The sequence below is a fragment of the Ambystoma mexicanum genome, chromosome 3q (assembly GCF_040938575.1).
Source record: "Ambystoma mexicanum isolate Mex_15411 chromosome 3q, UKY_AmexF1_1, whole genome shotgun sequence".
Lineage (NCBI taxonomy): Eukaryota > Metazoa > Chordata > Amphibia > Caudata > Ambystomatidae > Ambystoma > Ambystoma mexicanum.
Window position 1 is genome coordinate 545,100,843 of NC_090926.1, and position 18,368 is coordinate 545,119,210.

At 44.2% G+C, this 18,368-nt stretch overlaps 2 protein-coding genes across 5 annotated transcripts in view; one reads left to right on the forward strand and one right to left on the reverse strand.

Annotated features, from left to right (window-relative positions):
* The window catches only part of DOCK2 (dedicator of cytokinesis 2), a 2,833,934-nt gene that overhangs the window by 1,742,199 nt on the left and 1,073,367 nt on the right, over positions 1 to 18,368 (forward strand). The gene's annotated exons all lie outside the window — the stretch shown is intronic.
* INSYN2B (inhibitory synaptic factor family member 2B) overlaps positions 1 to 18,368 on the reverse strand; it is a 509,290-nt gene that overhangs the window by 307,797 nt on the left and 183,125 nt on the right. The window contains exon 1 of one of the 3 annotated variants that reach the window (XM_069654312.1): positions 15,469 to 15,551. The exons of the other annotated variants lie outside the window; for them this stretch is intronic. The gene's annotated coding sequence lies outside the window, so the exon portion shown is untranslated. Of the gene's footprint in view, positions 1 to 15,468; positions 15,552 to 18,368 lie in introns of those variants that run through there. 3 annotated transcript variants of the gene reach the window in all.

The following is an 18,368-nucleotide window of genomic DNA, read 5'->3' on the forward strand; positions in this document are numbered from 1 at the left end:
AGAAAAGAATACTCTGAGACATATATTATGACCACCCCACTTATGCAACAAAATAGTCTATCATGATTATGTGCACACCCATCTACTCCCTTTATCCTATCCCTTCAAACACACATCCACACCCTTATGCTAACATTTCACACACCCATTCACCCCCCTATCCTATCCCTCCAAACACCTATCCACCACCCCTACTCCTATCATTTCATAGACCAATTCACCCACATTATCTGATCCCTTAAAACACCCATCTACCCACCTTATCCTATCCCTTTAAATGCCCATCCCTAACCCTTTACATTCCTTTCGAAAACCCATCCCACCCACTTATCCTATCCCTTCACACCCATCCACCATCCTACCACATAACCACAGCTGTATCAGTGCCTTCTCCATGCTTTCCAGGATACCACTCATAACGTGGAATCCATGAGTAGTAGGTAGTGTGAGGAACCAGGAATGAGACATGGACACAGCGACTTATGGTTTTGGTCAAATATATTTATTAAAATAAAAGGGGTTAGGAAAATGCCTCTCTATCCCTGCACTAGAGGTGTTTCCCTTCCGTAAATTAAAACTAAGGGTCTGTCGACATCAGAATATCCAAACAAGATTGTCCCGTGAACAAAGTACTGTTCTGGCCCTCGCACTCTGATCAAACAAACTCTACGGTGAAAGGGTAATGTCTTTGGCCTTGAGTGATTCATAAATGTTCGAAAGGAAAATGTCATAACATTTTAATGCAAACGTTCTGGAAGGATAGAGTTCCTTGTTCCAGAGGGTTGTTCCCTTCTACCGGATTTCTCTTCCTTCTCTTTCATATTCAAAAGATATCAGTTCCTTGAGCTTCTCCTTCTTCACAACACAAGTGATATACAAAACAACTTGCTTGTTTATCTTTATCTTTTCAGGATACCTGGTATACTACCCTGCCAGGTGTTCACTCTTTTTCTCTCTGATTTTATGCAGACTTTGGCTTGTACTGATAGTTCCTTTTCAGGATCCCCTTTCATGGTAATACATTTCTTATACACTGTTCAATTTAGCCTTGCCTGATGTTTCTCTACCAAGACTATGTGAGCACACTTATGTTAGGATACCTGGTATGCTCCCCTGCCAGGTTTTCACTCCTCTTCTCTCTGGTTTTACACAGCATTTGGCTTCTCAGGCCACCTTTATGGCAATGTATTTCTTATGCACTGTTCAATTTGTTGTTGCCTGGTGGTTTTCCCTACAACTTGCAATTGCCTGATATACTTTCCTGCCAGGGCTTTCATGGGCACACTTACAACTGCTGGTATATTCTCTTGTCAGGACTTTCCTAAACACACTTTGCCCACTGGATCCGTCTCTTTTCAACACTTCACTTACTTTCGCAATGTTCATTTGTATGCAGTGTGGCTGCCCCAATGTCCCCGTTTCCCTTTAAGGGACTCGCCGGTTCTTCCTGGTGCATTTCCTTTTTCCCACGGCAAACCAGTGGCGGACAATCAGCATCTCTTCTCATCTTGCCTCCTTTGGTCTTCGGTTTCTTTGCCTCCTGCAGTCCCTGCTGGGCCGTTTTGCACTTCGTTGGGCTTCCATGAGCTAAGCAAAGTCACTCAACAGCTGCAAATGCCCAGGAGCTCTGGGTTGGTTCTGACATTCCTGCAGCATTTCTTCTTTCACCAATGACCTTATACTTCTGTCTCCTTGAGCCAGATGGCTCCACAGCAGCTCCTGCAGCCCCACGGTCTCTTGGTCACAACCGAGAGCAGCAGCCTTCTCCTTCCAGCAGCGCGCCACAGTTGGCTGTGGCCGCTGCTTACATTTTCCAGCTACAGGTATGCTCATTGAACAACTAGAGCGCAGCCTGTACTCTTGGTCTTTTTCACTCTGCATAACTCGGCTCCTCTTCCTCGTCCCAAGATCCTTGTAGTTATGGGAATGGTAGTCCATTTCTGAAATGTTACCTACAACATCTGGATAAATGTTCTTTAAGGGAAAGTCAGATCTTTGGACTTGCTGGTAGGGTTGGAAAAGAATTTTCGTGAGCCATACAGGTTTTGAGGAAATATCTTCTGTGTTGTTTTTTATTGATGAGGGAGGTGGAAGGCATTGGGTATGGATGGGGCATCCTCAAGAGAGGAAGGGGAATATCATTCTGTGTCTGATGGTGCCCTGCTACTCTCCTGGAGGTTGTCTCCTCCCCATGTGATCCTCCTCATATTGCAGTCCTCAGGGCCAGGAACAGGTAGCGGCTGCAGTCCCCTGGCCACATGGGGAGAGGTCCCCACCGGGAAAGAAGTGATGACACCATTGGATTCATCACAGTAGCCTGTGTGGACCCCCTCATGCATTGTCTTTCCGGGGTCATAGCCTTACTAACCACCTCTTTTGATGTACAACAATGTCAGGATCATTTGCCTTACATGTCCCATTGATCACACACACTGATAGGGGACTAGCAGTGCTTCTAGTTAGTTGTACAGAAATGGCGTCGACGTGAGTGTCAGTCTGCACATCGATGGGTTGATGCATGCTTTTCAAAATGGAGTTTCCTTCAGCATCATCATGTGTGACATTTGCAATGCCTGTGTTGAGGTGGGTTGTGCTGTAGCCTTGGCCAGAATAATGACTGCGCCAATTTCATCTGGTTAGAGTTCCAGATTATTTCCTCAGACACCTAAATGGGTGCAGTGGTGGTGTGCGGTGGTTTGGGTCTCCTCAGGGGCTTCCTTGTAGATCTGGCCATCTGCTAGCTGCTTGTCTGATGGCCATTCTGTGTGTGCTTGTGTGGTCCTTGTGACACACCTTACTTCTTGTGTGCCCATGTTATTTTCAAGTGGATTGTGAAGTACCTTCCCCTCTCAAGGATATCTGCAGACATAACTCTCATAAGCGATTGCCATTCACAGGTTGCTGTTTGGACTACAGTTTTAGTTACACAGAAAACTTACTATTAGACCAGTTACATGTGCATCCCATTAGGCCACCATTGTATTCCTGTGACATTGATGGATTTATACTCATCAAGCACGTCTGGGAACATGCTCTGGCCATCAGTCCCAAAATGCTCAAGTTCACCGACTAGAGTGAAATCGGAGTGCATTGCATCCTTTCTGTTGCAAGAGCTGTTCTGTGGAGCAAATGCATTCCTATTTTACTATTACCAAAAAAGTGATGGGTGAAAGGTTTTGAATAACTCTGAACCACTGGCACAGCTCTTGGGCAAACTTCCACACCATCGGTTTTTAGCGCGTCTGCACCATTACAAAGTGATCCAGCCATAAGCAAATCAATCAGGCACTGCCACCAATGGGAGCAGCACAGTCCGTACTGCTCTTATTTTACTAGGATTCTAACATAGATATGGTACGAAAAGTTAGAGAGAACAATAGCGTGGTGTGATAACTTACCTACTGTGTTACTTTGAAGGGCGATGGAAAATATTAGACTGAGGTGCAATAACTGACTTGTGGCCATGGGCATGATTCATGGAATTTTTGGCACAGTGCAAAGTGTCTTTTCACTGGTGCAATGTGACATTGCACTGCAAACCAACATGTTGATTCATGTCCCAGGAGGATAGCTCAGAGGATAGCTCAGTGGCAACGTGTGCGCCTTGGAAGCAAGAAGACACGAAGCAACACAGGTTCTGATCCCCGGGTCCGCACTTAGAAACCTCTGGGTGTTTAAGCATGTTATAAATACGCAACTAAGACAAAAAGAATTACACAACCACAAAACAAACAATTCATGTAACAGTGCCTCGATGCCCGCGGGCTGTGTTAGTGCTTTAAAAATGTAAAATAAAAAAAAAATGGAACAGTGCAACGTGTCTTTCTGCCGTGCAAAGTCACTTTGCACGGTAAAAAGACACTGTGCATTGTTCCATGAATCAGGGTGGAGCAGTGCAAAATATATTTTTGCAGCGTAAAATGACTTTGCACTGCAAAAAGACACTTTGCACCATTCCATGAATCAGGGCTTTTCAGTCATTTTGAACCATGCAAACAATTCCATAAATCGGGCCCTTAATGTGTTACTCTCCAAGCTCATGGGGCCTCTGTTTGAACCTATGCATCGGGCCTCCTTGAAGTTTATTTCTTGAAAAACTGCTTTCCTCGTGGCTATCACCTCGGCCTGGAGGGTTGGTGAAATACAGGCCCTCTCATGTAAGTCTCCATATTTGTTGTTCCAACCACCTAAAGTTATTCTAAGGACTCATCCTTCCTTTATTGCCAAGGTCCCATCAACCTTTCACTAAAATGAACCTTTGGTATTGCCAGTTTTCTTTGCACACCCATCTTCGTCTGCTGAAAGGTGTTTGCATTAGCTGGATGTGGCACGTGCCTTGAGATTCTATGTTGCAAACAAAAAGGGCTTTCAAATGACTACTAAGCTGTTTGTGATGTTTGGACCTGTGGGTCATCGGGAAGCCCTATCTAAAGCAGGCCGAGGGCCCATTCCAACAGAGCAATCACATCTACGACGGTGTTCCCCTGCTGGATATCTGCAGGGTTGCTACGTGGAGGTCTATGCACTCCTTCACCAGATTCTACTGTGTAGACAGGGATTCCAAGGAGGAATCTTATGTCAGACAAGTGGTGCTTCACAACCTATCTTTTTGAGGTGAGTGTGTTCCAGGGGTAAGTCTTATTGCTTTTGTTGAGCTGTGTCACCTACCGTGGTTGTGTATATGTACTGCTGGGTAATCATATTCACAACATGTGAATCCATGTAAGACCCCATGCTGGAGAAAGAACAAGTTACTTACCTGTAACTCTTGTTCGCCAGCATAGGTCTTACATGGATTCACATGGGAACTCTCCCTCCTTCCCCTCTACAGCTCTTCTTGGGTCCTACTGCCAATTTACCTGCGTGACCAAACCTGATGATGATCAGGAGTGGAGCTAAGGAGTCCGAGTGTCATTGGTTTGGGCAGTATGACCCAAAGTGACAGCAATAGGTTTTTCAAGTGACAGTGCAGTCTTTAGCTTAAAGCTAAACTGCTTTATTTTACAGAGGTTTCCCAGCCTGACGACAGTGAATATTCATATTATGTGAATCCACGTAAGACCCCCGTGTTGGAGAACAATAGTTACAGGTAAGTAACTTGTTCCTTGTGAAAAATGTAGTGTGCTCACTGATGCAGAACTTAGAAGTGATAGCTGGATGGTTCTGAATGCACCTGCAACCACTGCTATGGCGCAGGGCAACCCTACAGACCATTGTTTTTCATCTCCCATGCCATTGCTCTTGGAGTAAAGCCATATGGACATTGTCTTTGTCCCAATCCAAAAGAGGCAGTACAAACAAACCTGCTTGGACACATGCTTTCTGCATAAGACCAGAAGCAACCCTAGACATGTGTATGCCTCCTTAGACCTCATCAGTGAGATGTAGCTTTGGTCTCCATACACAGATCCCTCAGGACATAGGTCTGGGCATAACAATTGCAGTTCCCTTCTTGTCAATCTTGAAGCTTGATTCATAGTTTTAAAATCATCATTTGAAAACTGTAATCCCGAGCAGGCATGGCTGTATCACATTATAGCTGCATATAAACAATATTATTATTCCTGGCTTCAAGTTACTGGAAATACATAAACCAAGTGGAGCATTAAAGGTGCGTCTTATAAATTTGATCTTGCATTTCTTGATTTGATTCGAGGTTCACCTCAATCAAGGATCGCCGTCCTAAATTGGCAGACAAAAAATTAAACCGCAGGTGCATTTTTGAAGCAATTAGATGATATCCCTTTTTAATTTTGTTTTGAGAACTGGGATATACTCAATCTTATTTTGTCCCCATTATTCAGAGAGGTGGCCTACTATTTCCCTCAACTTCAGCTTGATATCTGTAATGGCTCGCATATGTACATTACTGGCATAGACTACATTGAATGAGTTTAAGTACAGGCGGATGACAGAGGAGTTTTCTGTGTCACGACAGATAGATTTTGCAAGGGAATCTCAGGGTTGAGCAGTGTTTGTTTGAGGTGGATTTGGTTCATAAGTGCACAATGTGAGAGCCTTTAGTCTTTCTGAATCTCTGAGCGGCATATCATGTAGTGTCCATTTCGGTCAGCTCTGAAATAAAATAATTGCTTGGCATGTGAGGCTACTTAGAGTTGTTTTGGCTCTTTTGGGCTGGCAAGATAGCTCAGTGAGTTAAGGGCTTGAATTTGAGGTCTGTGCGGGCTCTGAATGTCACAGGTTAGAATCTGAATAAGGCAAACTCAGCCTTTGACAGCCTGAGGTCAGTGTATGAGCATAGCTTTTGGTTAGGTAATAGTAATCCTATGTGCTTGAGGCCTGCGGGCGAGCTGGCGTGTTATCAAAAATTAAACTAAATAAATAAACATGGCCTATTTAAAGTGTTTTTGTTAAGTTTCTCTATAAAAAACAGATAACCATTATTAGTCATGATCCATAATGGATTTAGGTAAAAAAAAAAATAACAACATGATAAGAGGTATAAAACAGAGGTGGATATGGGTCCCTTCTTCTAAACGTGTTATTTCAGAGCACGAAGGCATCACTATTTGGCATGCTTATCACCTCCGTAGCACTACGCTCTCACTTTTTATTATCTGACATACACATCATTGGCGCTGGTAGAAAGACAAATCCAGTTGCATTCACATTGGACACTGGATAAACCAGTAGGGCCCGCTGAGGTTTGCCCTCTCTGGGGAATCCTCAACAGTGCTGACACTGCTTGCAGAACCCCCTTTTTTAACATGAACGGATGTTTAGCCAGTTCAGAGAAATGCACATTGGAAAGAGGCTCAGGAGAACTGGATAGAAACAGTAAGGGGTTTTCAGATTGTAAAACAGAATAGACTTATTCAGTGGAAGAAGTGTGCCAAAATAGAAGTGGAAGTGAAACTCCGGCGGCGGAAGGCCGAAAGCTGCACCACGTTTTAATCCATGTATATGGGCTTGTGAAATCAATCGCCTGCCTCTACTCGCTGATCTTAACTCTGTTGGAACCCATACTTAAAACCTACCTGAACAGCAGCTGCTTCAACAGAAATATAAGTGATGTGCTGTCATGAATAGAATGTGGTAAGTTATTACAAAGCCTGGATCCCAAGACTGAATGTCTTTTATCTACTCTGCTATGAATGAGTCAGAGGGATGAATAGTCTGTGGTCCTCAGGTGTGCATTACAGTGGTCCAAGTGACTCGTCACTAAGGCTCCCACTACAGCTGCACACTTGTCCAGTGTCATGAAGGGGCACATCCCACGGAAATGTCTAATGTTTGTTTGTTTGTTTTATTCATTTCTAATACGCTCCCGACCCAGGGGTATCAGGGCGTGACAGTTACAGAAAATGCACGACTTAGTTACGACATTACAGGAAGTAGGCAAAAACATATGTACAAGATATAAACAGGCGAGCATGTTACATGAAATGAGCAGGAATAAAACATATGACATGTACATGATAGGGCAGGAGAAGGGCATAGGCATAGCAAACAAGAGACAGTAATAAGACATATGTACATGTTAGAGCAGGAGACAGTCATACGCACAGCAAGCGAGTGGCAAGGAATACTATCACAATGGTCAAACCTAATGGTCAGTAGATTTGAGCAGGTTAATGTAGTTGCGTCTAAAATTCAGGTAAGGTTGATCTTCTCTAAGAGAGTGTGGCAGGGAGTTTCAGATTTGGGCAGCTTTCACAGGAAAGCTGCTGCTACCTTGCTTAGCGAGATTAAATCTAGGAATGGTGAGGCAGTTGACATTACCCAGTCGTGTCCGTCTAGTGGAGGTTCTCCTGTGGAGTCTGGCAGAAAGATAGCTGGGCGCTGCATTGTTTAGAGCTTTGTGGGTGTGTGATGTGGTTTTTAGAAGGATTTTATTGTGAGTTGAAAGCCAATTGTTTTGGCGTCTAGCCACTGAAATATGTGATCTTCTAGTCACTCCAAGTGCAACTCTTATGGCATTGTTTTGGAGGATTTGTATCCTCTGAGTAATAGATGTATTGGCGCTGATGTAGAGGGCGTTACAATAATCAAGCCTGGAGAGAATTAAAGCTCTAGCCAGGATCATGCAGTTGTCATTAGACAAAAAAGCTTTGCCAGTCCTGATGAGCTTACAAGTGTAGGCAGTAGCGGAGGCCATTGATTTCACTTGTTTGTCAAAAGAGAGGGTCGAATCAAAGTAGAAGCCGAGGGTCTTCAAATTCTTAATCACTCTGATGGTGTTCCCGTCAATAACAAAGGATGAGTACTTCTGGCCTAGTTTCTTAAGGTTGGAGTGGGTGCCCAGGATGATAAGATTAGTCTTGTCATCATTCAAGTATAGACCGTAGTTGCCATCCATTCCTGGATGATGGGATATAAGCTATTCACCAACGCCAAATCCTTGTCGTAGTCCCCAGAAAGTGGGAGAATCTGAGTATCATCTGCATAGTTGGTGTAGGTGATACCCAGAAGGTCCAGATCATCGAACAGGGGCTTGGTGAATATATTGTATAAAGTGGGGCAGACACACAAGCCTTTAGGGACACCGCACGTGATGGGAATGGGGTCGGCCGCTGCTTAGGGGGAGAAGACCCTCATGGTTTTGTTGGTCAAGAATGATTCTATCCAGGTGATGGCCTCTGTGGAGAAGTGGGCCACTGAATCCAGGTGGCCACATAGGACCTTGTGGTCCATGAGGTCAAATGCGGCCGAGAGATCAAGCAGTGAGAGGAGAGCTGTTTTACCTTTGTCTCTTTGTTCATCTACTTGAGTTTTCAAGTCGAGGAGGGCAGTTTCCGTCCCATGTAGAGGTCGGAAGTCCCTAAGAGTTTATGGTGTTCCAGATATTTTTGGATCTGAGTATAAGCAACCTTGTCAAGTATTTTGAGCAGAAAAGGCACCGTTGTGATGGGACGGTAATTGGTGGGGATTGAAGAATCCAAGGTGTGCTTCTTTAACAACGGGAGTACCCAGGATTGCTTCAAGTTGGTGGGAATGGTACCAGATACGAAGGAGGCGTTAATAAGTTAAGATATAAAAGGGGCAAGGTCTGTTGCGGCATCTTTTATGATATGTGCTGGGCATAGGCCATCCTGGCAATTGGAGGGCTTGAGTGAACAAATATACTTTTTCTACCTCAAAAATGGATGTTTTGGTAAAATGGAATTTGGTATGTTGGTTGGATGAGATTTCACTCGGGGGAGGGTCTGAATTGTTCGTTTGGGATGATGAATTGAGGCAGGCTTTTTTTTGGCTATTTTGTTTTGGAGGGTGATAACTTTGTTGGAGAGTGCCTGTTAAATATCTGAGTATCATTTTTTCTTTTTGATGCAGGTATCAGGTGTGGGGATAGGAGACTCTAATTCTTTTAGTATGGTGAATAATTCCTTCATGCTGGAATTGGCGTTAGATATGTGTTCATTGTAGGAGTTACGTTTAGCCAAGCAAATTTCCTTCTTGTATTGGGAGGAGATTTTAGTTAAATTGGCCTTGTTGTCTACTGAAGGGAGCAGTCTCCAAGTGGGTTCACAGTTCCTCTTTAGGCATTGTAAGTCCTTTAGCTGAGGGGTGAACCACTTGTTTAAGAGAGATTTGGGTTTGCTAGATCTGAGTTTGAGTGAAGCAATTTTATCAAGTACAGTTAACATGATTTTGTTATACTCATTAACCAATGTGCCTGGATCCAGATTGTCAGCCAATGAAGTGAGGGTCGGGAGAATGGCGGGGATCACTGTTTCCACTGTTATGTTCTTTTTGTTCCTTGTTAGACAAGGAGGGGCAATTGGTGTGGCTGGCGGGAGTGGTCTAGTTGTGGACAATGTGAAAGACACAAGGAAGTGGTCTGTCCAAAATTGTGGGGAGGTTGAGGTGATGTTGGCCGTGCTATTGTAGTCGGCCACCCAGTCTAAGGTTCTCCCTTTATTGTGTGTGGGATTATGAATTTTTTGGGATAGGCAAAGGTCAGATAGAATAATAGTTATGGTTAAGGCGTGTTTATCTAGCGGAGCATTGTATCCTAAGTTAAGGTCACCTAGTAGTAACAGTTGAGTAGCAGGTTTAAGGTTATTGGACAGTAGAGTGTGGAGGTCCTCTTCCCGGGGGTTTATAGATAAGGTGGATAGTGAGAGTCTGGGAGTTAATTATTGGGAGTTTAGCGATGAGGACTTCGAAGGATTGCATAATTTGTGGGGGAGCGAGTCTCAGAGAGAGGCTTGTTTTGGATATAATGGCAATGCCTCCGCCTTGAGATTTGTCTCTGTCCTGTCTAAATATTGTATAGCTGGCTGGGACGGCTAACACAAGCAGTGGTCCAGCCGCATCATGTAGCCATGATTCAGAGATGGCCAGGAAATCCAGGTTATCTGCCAATATTAGATCAGAGATATCTGTTGCAAGGGCCACCAGGGATCTAGCATTTTAAAATAAAATCCTGTGGAAATGACCTGTAGCTTTAGCAACTGTAGCATGTAAGCATTGAACCTGAGTTTGCTTGACAGGTTTTCTACAAATCTGGTGTAGATGGGGTTTGAGAGAAATTATTTCTTGTTGTTAGCAGAACCTCCTCCAGCTTCAATGGTTAAGATGAAGGCAGATAGTGTTCATCCCGGTTGAGATATCATTCAGTCTTAGTGAATGTACAGTGAAACAGATTTCAGCTGGGTGTAACTGCTATAGGGTGGTAAAATGAAGAGATATGTTCTAACTTAAACATAACCATTCCAGAATGGGGCAAATCACTGTAAAATGTAGTGGAACTGTGAGCAGTAAGAAATAAAAATAGTGGTACTCCGTTCCCAATAGCTCCCGCTCACTTTGACTGCTGGACATCTTAAAATATGCCTGACTTGTCAGAGTGCTACATGTTTTGTCAGCCTAGTAGTGATGCCAGTCATCTCCATGGGAGTACTCAGGCAGCATTTTTGTCCAAAACGTTGTTTCTTATTTGTACCTGAAAAGTCCCTCTGCCCCCTCTCTGGCACTAGTCCAAGCACCAATGGGACAAAGATCAAAATAAGTACTACGGACCTGATTCATGGAATATTTGCCCTGTTCAAAGTGAATTTGCACAGTTAAAAAGTGACTTTGCACTGTCGACACAAACCCTGATTCATGATACCGTGTTTTTTTGCCGTCCAAAGTCAGAGCATAGTCCTTTTGAACTGCAAAAATGACTATGCGCTGACTTTGCCCAGACTTTGCACGGCAAAAATACAGTTTGCATGGTTCCATGAATCAGGTGGGCAGTGCAAAGTCACTTTTCAGCAGTGCAAATTCACTTTGAACTGGGCAAATATTCCATGAATCGGGCCCTATGAGTTTAGTGAACAAACAGTATCTCCCGCCTTTGTCCTTATTCAAAACTGAACCTCATTATTGATTTTAAATCACAGCATCCATTCATTCTGCTTCATTTCTTTTGTAAAACAGGGGGGGTCTGGGAAACTCTACCAGCACAAACACAGCCCATTGACTTGTTCTTGGGTGGATGGCCCCTGGGAGAGTCTCAACCAAGTCTTTAGCTCACTGTTCTTTTTACAGAGAAGAAATCTCCCCACATATCAGTCTTTGTCCTGCCCAGGGGCAGTCCAGCACCGAAATGCTAGGCAATTCTCCTCTGAACAAGAGTACCACAGCAACCCCATACACGTGTTTCAACCTTGTTGACCATCATCAGTGAGGTGAAGCTGTGTCTCTCTAAGAGCAGTGAGCAAGGAGCCCACGTCTGGAGTCCCCTAGTAACAACTTAGGGTGAGACCCAAAGTTACTTGGTATGCAAAACAGGGGGGGGGGTCTGGGAAACTCTCTACCAGCATGAACACAGCCCATTGACTTGTTCTTGGGTGGATGGCCCCTGGGACAGTCTCAACCAAGTCTTTAGCTCACTGTTCTTTTCACAGAGAAGAAATGTCCCCACATATCAGTCTTTGTCCTGCCCAGGGGAAGTCCAGTGCTGAAATGCTAGGCAATTCTCCTCTGAACAAGAGTACCAGAGCAACTCCATACACGTGCTTCAACCTTGTTGGGCATCATCAGAGAGGTTAAGCTGTGTCTCTCTAAGAGCAGTGAGCAAGGGGTCCACGTCTGGAGTCCCCTGGTAACTTAGGGTGAGATCCAAACTTACTTGGTATGCAAAACAGAGGGGTGGGGGTATGGGAAACTCTCTACCAGCACAAACACATTTCTTTCGTACATGGATGTTCAGATTGATTACGACTTCACTCGCCCTCAACACACATCCATGTGTTATACTCGCCTTTTGCGTTAGAGCCAGCAAAACACCTTTTCCTTCAAGCTCAATTAAAAATAAAGTTTTTGGGTAATTCTCCTCAAAACCCGTCTCGAGGCAAACACACGAGGAAACTGTGCGATGCATTTTTTTTAACCTCGACCAGCCAAGTGCGCAGAGTGAAACAAAAACGACAAATATTCATGACTGTGAGATTAAGGTAATTAACTTGTAAGCAGCTCATGCATATTCGGGGAATGCAATATTCACGTTATATTCACTGAGCGCGATTTATCACCTATTAGTAACAGCTCGTCTTCCTTTTCAAAGATTACGCAGCTATTCATGCAAAGAAGGCATTTTAAGGTGCTGGCAATTGTTTTAAGCACGAACTAATTTCCATCCTTAAATCTGCATATCTCAGCTGAACATGGAGCGCGTGCCTGATATCCACTGACCAGATATTCCTCAGAGGAGCATGAATCACATGGAGCGCGTGCCTGATATCCACTGACCAGATATTCCTCAGAGGTAGCATGAATCACATGGAGCGTTTGCCTGATATCCACTGACCAGATATTCCTCAGAGGTAGCATGAATCAGGATTGCAGCATTAGGTGTGATCGGGGTAACAATAGCCAATCTTCATCCGGGGGTGGACTGGGAACCAAAAGAGGCCCTGGAAATGATGTTCAAAGTGGCACCATGTTACACCTGTTTAGCAAGCCCAACCCCTGTCAGAGGAGGACATTTGGAAATAAAACGGGTTACCACACAAAAGAGGCCCAGTTTGCAGAGGCCTAGGTGGAAATCTCCAGAGTTCCCTATAGACCAGACCGCCCCTGTCTACATCCATCTCTAAACTATTTTGGCACGCATGCGCAATAGGGATTTTCTAATAATAACTAAGTGCAGCAAAATAGTTGATAAGTCACCACATCAGCGCTTATGGAGTAGCCATGTGTCTTTGATTACACGAGGGCCATATGCAAGCTGTGCCAGAGCAATTATAATGATAAGTTGTGTCAAAACTATAACCAGGGATTTTAGATGTGCATCACACCCGCTTAAAATGTGACCGCTTACTTTTAGCTACCTCTCGCCTTGCACTTAAACGCAAAAAGTGGCTCTTGAATTCATCAAATTGCTTCCGTGAGCTCAGCTGGAATTCTCTCCCCTAGGGGCCTGCCTCGAAGCTCGGCAGCAACACTAAGGAAGACTCTCACATTAAAACATGAATCTCTTGTTGCACTAAAACATTTAAAAAAAATGTCTGCCATTCATGAAAAGAAAAATGGCTTTAAAATGAGAGCCATGGGATGTAGGGCCGATAAGTTACAAAAAGTAATACAAGAAATCGCGTGGTAATCTGTCGCCTCATAAAAGAGTGATTGGAATTCCAATTACGCCTCGCGCCCCAGACATCACCATAACACTAAAAATCGGAAGATATTTAAGATTGCTTGGAGGTGAAAAGTCTTCAGATTGTAATGTAAGTTTTAATATGCCTGACCCATAAAAAATGTCAACGTCAAGTGATTTGTAGGAATGGCGTAGAAGCAATTATGTTGGCCTCCCACCGACGGCTGCCTCTTCATTTCTTTGTTCTGTCACATCTGCATAGCCCTTTGATATTTTGCAGCGCAGTGCCGTTACATTCTGCAACTTACAAACGTGCCAATATCCCACTGAAACATGTTTTTGTAAATCGAACCACAAGGTGTATATTCACTGTCGTAATTATTTCCCCTCACCTTTCTTGTGCTCGGTTTCTCTTTGCCTAGGACACGGTTTATTCTTCACCACTTTCCATCAACATGGATTTTTGGTTGTTTCAATACAGTCCTCCCAAATTATTATGATTATTATCATTATTAATATGTATTTATTGAGCACAAAACTAACTTCAGGAGACAATAGAGAGTTGTACAATCTTTGGGGGGAAGAACACAGTGAGGGAGGCAGAAAAAAGGGGGGCAGGGAACTTGCACGAGGGGCGGTCGGGCAATTGGCAGTGAGCAATCTACACGCAACCAAGGGAGGAAACAGTCAGGAGCAGATCACTGAGTCTCAGCTAGGGTGGGCAGTGTAGGGTTTTTGGACCTACGTGCTGATGAGACGTGCTGCTGTAAGCAGGGCACATCTCAGGGGGGCAGGGTAGGCACCGGAAGTCCTTCCAAAAAGGTATTGACACCATCAAGGTGGGGGAGGACCAATGCTTGGACAGCGGACCGAAAGATGTTTTCTGGGAGGAAGGGCTTGATTAATCGCAGGAGAACAAGTTGGTACCAAGCTGTCTGTGTCTTCCTTGTTATTTTCTGTTTGAAGGTGAGAGGTCTGTCTATATTGAACCCAAGGGACTTAGTGCAGGTGGCCAGCTGCGGTTTGAAGCCCTTGAGGTTCATAACAGAGAGCCTGGTCTGGATGTCAGGGTGTTCAGTGTTTTTGGTCACCAGTAAGAATTCAGTCTTGGATGGGTTGAGGTTCAGATAAACACTGGTCATCCAGGACTGGATCAATGTGAGGCAGACCTTGAACCTGTGGATGTCTTCAATGAAGGATATCCTGAGGTAGACCTGCGTGTCATTGGCGCAGCGTAATGTTGAAGTTGATGATATTACCTTTCCTGTGAGTTGGGTCTTTTGTGTGTTGTGTGAGGTTCCAAGTGTCAGGCAGAAAGTGGAGATGTTCCTTCATTGACTTGGTTGCTGGGTTGCCAGGGATGTTGAAGTCGCTGAGGAAGATGTTGTTGGGATGCGTGAGAGACATGGTGGTGACCAAGTCAGTGAACTCTTTGATGAAGGAGGTATTGGGCTCTGGTGGTCTATATAGGAGGTGAAAAGTGACTGTGTGCATTGGGAAGAGCATGAGTGACAGGGTAGATTTTGGAAAGAGCCAAGGGGGGGCGACATCCAGTTGGCTGCATGGCCAAGAGGCCTTGTGAAAAGCCTCACCGATCTTGTTTGGATGGTCTTGTTGTAGAACTCTGTAGCTGTTGTGGATGAGGACATCTGCGATATGGGTGGAAATAGATGTCATGTGTGTTGATGAGGTTGGCAATGTCTGCTACATGGTCGATCACTGAGCGGACATTGTCGAGCATCAGTTTTCATATAGGGGTGGATGATTGAGTGGTCATGGAGTGTATGATGATGCAGATGAAGTAGCTGCAATGCAGTGTCCATTATGCTTGTGGTGAAGAGTGTGGTTGGTGATGAGTGGGTATGGTAGGGAGCGGCTGTTGGGACAAAGGGGTGAAACACATATTGAAAGGTGCTTACCTGATGTTAGTGGAGCAGTGGTCCTGGGTCCTTCTTGTCCAAACAGGCCCAAACAGAAATGTACCTTTTCATCGACTGCCCTTCACTTCAGACGCCCAGGCGAGAGATGCCCTTGATCTAAGAATTAAGGGAAGGGAGAGGCTGAGCTAAGAAGGTGGTTGGCGTTGAGGTCACATGACCTAGATCCACTTGCTCCTGTGCACCTGCTCACCAACGGCAACGCAAAAGAGGCTGGGGGGCTACTTAAGTGGGGAAAAAGGGCAGCCAAACAAGAAGGCACCAACATATTAACAGTGATTGACATGTGGGTGGGGCTTAGGTCAAGTGACCTAGATCTCCTTGCTCCTTCTCAACAACTGCTTTAGCTTTCTGCATTGACATTGGACGTTTTCATCATGCAGAGACTTTTCAGCTGCTTTTGGGGGTGTTTGGTAGACGTACATTATAACTGCTTTAAAGCTGATTTTATGTTTAAATGTAAACCTTTTAAAACATTTAAATATAAGTTCTGGCATCAGGGGCTAGATCTGGAAAAGATCTGGGTCTATGCTAATTTTGGGACTATCAGGACTGGGGGCTAGCGAGCGTTTTTGGTTGTAACCCCTGAGCTTCTATCCGGGGCTACAACCAAAAGACCCAGGGCTATAGCTCCCCCAGCCCCCTGACCCCCTAGCAGCGCCTCTCTCCGGAATTAAGTTTCTTTGAGAAAGTTTAAATAAAAATATGTATTTGCAGTGAAAACGGCCGGTCACACCAGCTTTGGAAAATGGTTGGTGTTCTACCTTTGATTTTTTAGGACCATGACAATGGTCTTACAAGATCCTCCTACCCCCATATTAAATAGCTGCATGACAACCATCCCAGAATTCGACATCTGCTTCATTTTCATAGAACAAGCCTTCCAATGGATTCTAGGAACAGCTGCCTTGGGTCAATCGTCTGCTAAGAGGCGGCTCAAAGAATATCCCTCAAAGGTTAGATGATGCACCTCACCCTTGCTGCCCATCTAGATAGTGAGACTTAAACGGATACTGGAAAACGTATCAGCACATTCCACTCTTCCAGCACAATCTGTCCTGGAAAGTTCCTTACTGCATCTCTCTGTTCTTTATATCTGGCTTCTGCACCCTCATCATTGAATCCCAAAGCTGGATGCTTCATGCTTACCCCTGCAACACATCTGCAGTCTATTCCAAACCGTAATCTAAGGAAGCAATAAGTAAAGGGCATACATAAAAGGGGTTAAAGTGCACAGGGACACGTGGGAACTACTGCGCGCAGGTTCTGAAGACAAACATATGTAAATCCACTTTAGGTAAACAAAGTTCAGGATGCAATGCAATACAAGGGCATAACCAATCAAGTCAATTTAAGAATGCAAAAGTTCAAGATTGGCAAATCATACCAGCAAACGTTTGCTCGTCACTCCGATATATTTTTGATAGCAAGGTGGTTTTCATTTTGCAATTCTAATGTTGCCATTAAAAAAACAATATTTAACACATTTACACAGGACACTGCAACATACACTAAGGACTATTGTTTTGGGGGAAAATGGTGTCCTTTGTTATGCACTAGATGACATTAGAAGGTTCATGCTTACCCAACATGGAAGGTCTAAAATAATCGCACTCAAATGAGATCTCTATCTTGTAGTAAAGCTGGGAAGCCCAAGGGGGGACATTGAGCGTAGTGAGGAGGATTAAAGTTGGTGAATGGCTTTAACAAGCTGGTATAACATGCACCTGCAGGCCATTTGGCCAATCACTTTCGTTCTAGATTTCCCTTCTTAGAGAATATGCTTATTGTCGAAACTCACTGTGCTTGGCTTGCCAACATGTTGCCCTTAATGAAAACTACTTCATGATATGTCTAGCAAGGGAATTCTATTGGGGATCTTGATCGCAGGAAAGAGCCCCTTTCCACGTCCATGTTGTGGGAAGTGCCGCCCTACAGGAGGCAAACCACAGGAAACTGCAGAGGAATGAAGCCAGAGAGATATAACTCCACAGCAGTCTGCACCATTGCGGAATGAGACATGGTAAATTCATGATTGTATACCTGCTTGTTTGGCCTTGTGAGCGCCTGGTGCACCTTGGCTTACCCGTGTGTGGCGCTATACGAGTAATAAGTAAGTAAATAAATAAATAAATACATGCAAAAGGAACACATTCAAGGTTTATTCTCCTTAGTAGAAGGAACCTTTCCATTTAAAAGTAAAATATCTATTCTTAGTTAAACTGTTAAACTGAATATTAAAGGATGTTTGTAACAAATAGGATCTAACATCTCCTCTAACAATAGCATACACTTTGCCTTGTTTCAGTGCATGGGGCACCCTTGACGATGGCTGAGAATGGCATAGATACCAAATACTTTGAATCTTCAAGAGATCTCCTACCAGGCTCTGAATAATACCCTTGACACACGTCAAAGTGGTCGCTGTTTAGAGGATGGCCTTTGCAAAGTCATAGAATCAGGCTATTCCTTCTGGGTACTTGTGGGACGGATACATGTCCTAGGGCATGGCTGAATGCCATGGCCAAGTCATAGACCCAAGAGGGAGAAATTAGAAATAAATATGTATGTTAAGCATTTCTTGAGAAAGTCTGCTTCTACCTTACTGGCAATTGAGATGCGTGACAGTGAAGCTTTAAGGACCTGCATTACCTAAATACAATTTTACACAAGAAACAGCTTCACTTCATCACCCTTTGTGCCTTCGATGTAGCACACACTGTAGGGCACACAGCACACTGACTCAAGTGAGGCTTTGTTCCCATTGAATTGGCCGGCACTCTACGCTGTCCTGCTGAGTAGTCCTTGCAAGCTCATGCACAAGGGATGGATTCATAGAGTGAATTTATTGGACGAGGGGAACTTTCCCATTTCCCATTTAT